Raw genomic sequence first — 5,457 nt, 5'->3', positions numbered from 1 at the left:
CAGATAGGTGCTATCCTTCAGAATTTTCTCCATAGTTTCTCAACCACTGACATGAGACCCACTGGTCTCCAGTTCTCTTGATTATCTCTATAACCCTTCTTAAATGTAAGACCCATATTAGCTGTTCTCTAGTCCTCCTGTGGCTAGAGAGGAATTAACAATTTGGGTCAGTGTCCTTGCAATCTCCTTCCTTGTCATAGCAGCCTGGTCCACCTGGAGATTTGTCATCCTTTGAGCTTGCCAACACCATCAATGCCTTGTACTTCCCAATGTCAATTTGCTCAAGCACCTGAGTCTCTCTCCCTGGGTTCCGTACCTTCATCTGCATTCTCTTGAGTGAAGACAGATGTAAAGTATTGGATCAACACTCTACCAATGATCCCTGGCTCCACCCACAGATTGTCCCCTTGGTCTCAAATAGGCCCTACACTTTCCTAAGTTATCCTCTCCCCATTAATATACTTATCCAATATCATGATTTTTCCTTCTTTTACCAGCCAGAGTTTTCGCATATCTCTGTTAAGCTCCACCCTACACTGTCTGTACTTCACTAATGCCTTTGCTTATTTGTTCCCCGTGTACCCGCTAAAAGTTTCCCTTTTGCTTTTCATCATATCCTAAATATCTCTGTTCATCTGTAGCTCTCTGGATTTGTTACTCTTTCCTATCACTGTTGAGGGAACATGTTGGGCTTGTACCCTTCCCATTTCCTTTTTGAATTTCTCCCACTGCTTTCCTATCGATTTACCCACCTGTAGCTGTTCCCAGTCTTCCCCGGCCAGACCCTGCCTTATTTTACTAAAATCCGCTCTCCCTCCATTTCAAAACATTTTTTTGTAACTTGTCTATTTCTTTGTACATAATAAGCTTAAATTGTACCATCTTGTATTCACTATCACTAAAATACTCCCTCACCACCATCTCAACCACCTGACTGGCTTCTTTCTCCCTCTACATATTGGCCTAAGAAGTTCTCCTGTACACATTTCAAGAAATGCACTCCATCCAGACTCTTAACGCTATGTCTACTCCAGTTAATGTTGGGAAAGTTGAAATTCTGACTATAATTACCCTTTGTTATTATTTTTTTACACACCTCCATGAATTCTGCACAAATTTGTTCTTCAATTACCTGCTGACTCTGATGGGAGATTACTAAACACCGATCAATGTGGCTGCCCCTTTTTTATTTTTAAGCCTTTCCGACTAAACTTCATTTGATGCCACCTCCAAGACATCATCTCCCCTCACTGCAGTAACTGTCTCCTTAACTAATAATGCAATGCTTCCTCCTCTTTTACTCCTTCCTCTGTCTCACCTGAAGATTCTATATCCAGGAACATTGAGTTGCCTATCTTACCCCTCCCTCAACCAAGTCTCTATAATGGCTACTATATCAAACTTCCATGCGTTAGTCATCATCTTTCACTCATCCATTTTATCTGTGACATTCCTAGCATTAAAGACCATCCAGCCTTGCCTTACTCCCTTGAAAATTAATAGTTGTACTCCCTCTGACTTAGTTGTTTTACTGTAATACTCTGTGGAGAAAGTGAGGTCTGCAGATGCTGGAGATCAGAGATGGAAATGTGTTGCTGGAAAAGCGCAGCAGGTCAGGCAGCATCTAGGGAACAGGAGAATCGACGTTTCGGGCATTAGCCCTTCTTCAGGAATGAGGAAAGTTGGTCCAGCAGGCTAAGATAAAAGATAGGGAGGAGGGACTTGGGGGAGGGGCGTCGGAAATGTGATAGGTGGAAAGAGGTCAAGGTGAGGGTGATAGGTCAGATTGGGGTGGGGGCGGAGAGGTCGGGAAGAAGATTGCAGGTTAGGAAGGCGGTGCTGAATTTGATGGATTTGACTGAGACAGGCTGGGGGGAGGGGAAATGAGGAAACTGGTGAAATCCGAGTTCATCCCTTGTGGTTGGAGGGTTCCTAGCCGGAAGATGAGGCGTTCTTCCTCCAACCGTCGTTTCGCTGTGGTCTGACGATGGAGGAGTCCAAAGACCTGCATATCCTTGGTGGAGTGGGAGGGGGAATTGAAATGTTGAGCTACAGGGTGGTTGGGTTGGTTGGTCCGGGTGTCCCAGAGGTGTTCTCTGAAACGCTCCGCAAGTAGGCGGCCTGTCTCCCCAATATAGAGGAGGCCACATCGGGTGCAAAGGATGCAATAGATGATATGTTTGGAGGTACAGGTGAATCTGTGGTGGATATGGAAGTTTCCTTTGGGGCCTTGGAGGGAGGTGAGGGGGGAGGTGTGGGCGCAAGTCTTGCACCTCCTGCGGTTGCAGGGGAAGGTGCCGGGAGTGGAGGTTGGGTTGGTGAGGGGTGTGGATCTGACGAGGGAGTCACAGAGGGAGTGGTCTTTACGGAATGCTGATAGGGGAGGGGAGGGAAATATATCCTTGGTGGTGGGGTCCGTTTGGAGGTGGTGGAAATGACGGCGGATGATGCGCTGTACATGGAGGTTAGTGGGGTGGTAGGTGAGGACCAGTGGGGTTCTGTCCTGGTGGCGGTTGGAGGGGCGGGGTTCAAGGGCGGAGGATCGGGAAGTGGAAGAGATGCGGTGGAGGGCATCGTCGACCACGTCGGGTGGGAGAATTACGGTCCTTGAAGAAGGAGGCCATCTGGGATGTGCGTTTTTGGAACTGGTCCTCCTGGGAGCAGATGCGGCGGAGTCGAAGGAATTGGGAGAATGGGATGGCGTTTTTACAGGGGGCAGGATGGGAGGAGGTGTAGTCCAGGTAGCTGTGGGAGTCGGTTGGTTTGTAGTAGATGTCCGTGTTGATTCGGTCGCCTGAGATAGAAATAGAAAGGTCGAGGAAGGGGAGGGAGGAATCTGAGACTGTCCAGGTGAATTTGAGGTCGGGGTGGAAGGTGTTGGTGAAGTGGATGAACTGTTCAACCTCCTCGTGGGAGCATGAGGCGGCGCCGATACAGTCATCGATGTAGCGGAGGAAAAGGTGGGGGGTGGGCCATCCCAGATGGCCTCCTTCTTCAAGGACCGCAATTTTCCCCCCGGAGGTGGTCGACGATGCCCTCCACCGCATCTCTTCCACTTCCCGATCCTCCGCCCTTGAACCCCGCCCCTCCAACCGCCACCAGGACAGAACCCCACTGGTCCTCACCTACCACCCCACTAACCTCCATGTACAGCGCATCATCCGCCGCCATTTCCGCCACCTCCAAACGGACCCCACCACCAAGGATATATTTCCCTCCCCTCCCCTATCAGCATTCCGTAAAGACCACTCCCTCCGTGACTCCCTCGTCAGATCCACACACCCCACCAACCCAACCTCCACTCCCGGCACCTTCCCCTGCAACCGCAGGAGGTGCAAGACTTGCGCCCACACCTCCCCCCTCACCTCCCTCCAAGGCCCCAAAGGAAACTTCCATATCCGCCACAGATTCACCTGTACCTCCACACATATCATCTATTGCATCCTTTGCACCCGATGTGGCCTCCTCTATATTGGGGAGACAGGCTGCCTACTTGCGGAGCGTTTCAGAGAACACCTCTGGGACACCCGGACCAACCAACCCAACCACCCTGTAGCTCAACATTTCAATACCCCCTCCCACTCCACCAAGGATATGCAGAGTCTTTGGACTCCTCCATCGTCAGACCACAGCGAAACGACGGTTGGAGGAAGAATGCCTCATCTTCCGGCTAGGAACCCTCCAACCACAAGGGATGAACTCGGATTTCACCAGTTTCCTCATTTCCCCTCCCCCAGCCTGTCTCAGTCAAATCCATCAAATTCAGCACCGCCTTCCTAACCTGCAATCTTCTTCCCGACCTCTCCGCCCCCACCCCAGTCTGACCTATCACCCTCACCTTGACCTCTTTCCACCTATCACATTTCCGACGCCCCTCCCCCAAGTCCCTCCTCCCTATCTTTTATCTTAGCCTGCTGGACCAACTTTCCTCATTCCTGAAGAAGGGCTAATGCCCGAAACGTCGATTCTCCTGTTCCCTAGATGCTGCCTGACCTGCTGCGCTTTTCCAGCAACACATTTCCATCTCTGATCTCCAGCATCTGCAGACCTCACTTTCTCCTATAAAATCTCCTATTACTGTTGCCCTTCCTCTCCTTGATTGGGTAAATACTGAGATGGTGTTTCCCCTCATGGGAGAGTCTGGGTCAAGGGCATACTCTCACAATTATGGGCTCCAATCTAAGACTGAGATGTGGAGGAATTTCTTCTGTCAATAGGTTGAGTGTCTTAGGAACTGTGGACGCAGAGTCCTTATGTATATTTAAGGCTGAGGTAGATTGCTTTGTGGTCAGTAGGGGAAATCAAGGATTACAAGAATTATGCAGGAAAGTGAACAATAGGAATGTTAATAGGCCGGAGTGGGGTGGGGGCGGAGAGGTCAGGAAGAAGATTGCAGATTAGGAAGGCGGTGCTGAGTTCGAAGGATTTGACTGAGACAAGGTGGGGGGAGGGGAAATGAGGCAACTGGAGAAATCTTCCGCCTATGAACCCTCCAACCACAAGGGATGAACTCAGATTTCTCCAGTTTCCTCATTTCCCCTCTCCCCACCTTGTCTCAGTCAAATCCCTCAAACTCAGCACCGCCTTCCTAACCTGCAATCTTCTTCCTGACCTCTCCGCCCCCACCCCACTCCGGCCTATCACCCTCACCTTGACCTCCTTCTACCTATCTCATTTCCAAAGCCCCTCCCCCAAGTCCCTCCTCCCTACCTTTTATCTTAGCCTGCTGGACACACTTTCCTTATTCCTGAAGAAGGGCTTATGCCCGAAACGTCGATTCTCCTGTTCCTTGGATGCTGCCTGATCTGCTTTGCTTTTCCAGCAACACATTTTCAGCTCTGATCTCTAGCATCTGCAGCCCTCACTTTCTCCTCCAATAGGAATGTTAAATCAGCTATGATTTTATTCAATGGCTCAAGTGGCCTACTCCTGGTCCCTATTTCTTACGGTCTTAAACCCTCATAACATTTGCAAAGTATTTAGATGCACATTTGTAATGCCAAGACTCTGGGACAAGTGCTGGAAAATGTGATTCAGTTAGGTGGTTGTTTTTGATCAGTATAGACTCAATGGCTCCATGCATAATTTCCCTCCTGTATCCTTGAATGGACCTACCTTTCCCCTAATTAACCTCTTGCTCCTATTATATGTATAAAACACCTTGGGATGATCCTTAATCCGACTTGGCAAGGACATTTCATGGCTCCTTTTAGCCCTCCTAATTCCTTATTAAATTCTTTCCTGCTTCCTTTATATTCCTCAAAGGTCTTTTTCTGAATTAAGGTCCCTAAATCTTACATATGCTTCCTTTTTCTTTTTGTCTAAGATTTCAATATTTCTTGTTATCCAGGGTTCCCTAATCTTGCCATCCCTATCTTTCATCTTCACAGGAATACGCCGGTCCTGAACTCTGATCAACCTGCCTTTTAAAGACTCCCATATGTGAGATGTGGACTT

The sequence above is a fragment of the Chiloscyllium plagiosum genome, unplaced genomic scaffold (genome assembly GCF_037043375.1).
Source record: "Chiloscyllium plagiosum isolate Xiang-an unplaced genomic scaffold, Cpla_swu_hap1 HiC_scaffold_5, whole genome shotgun sequence".
Lineage (NCBI taxonomy): Eukaryota > Metazoa > Chordata > Chondrichthyes > Orectolobiformes > Hemiscylliidae > Chiloscyllium > Chiloscyllium plagiosum.
Note: the sequence above shows the minus strand (reverse complement) of the source record.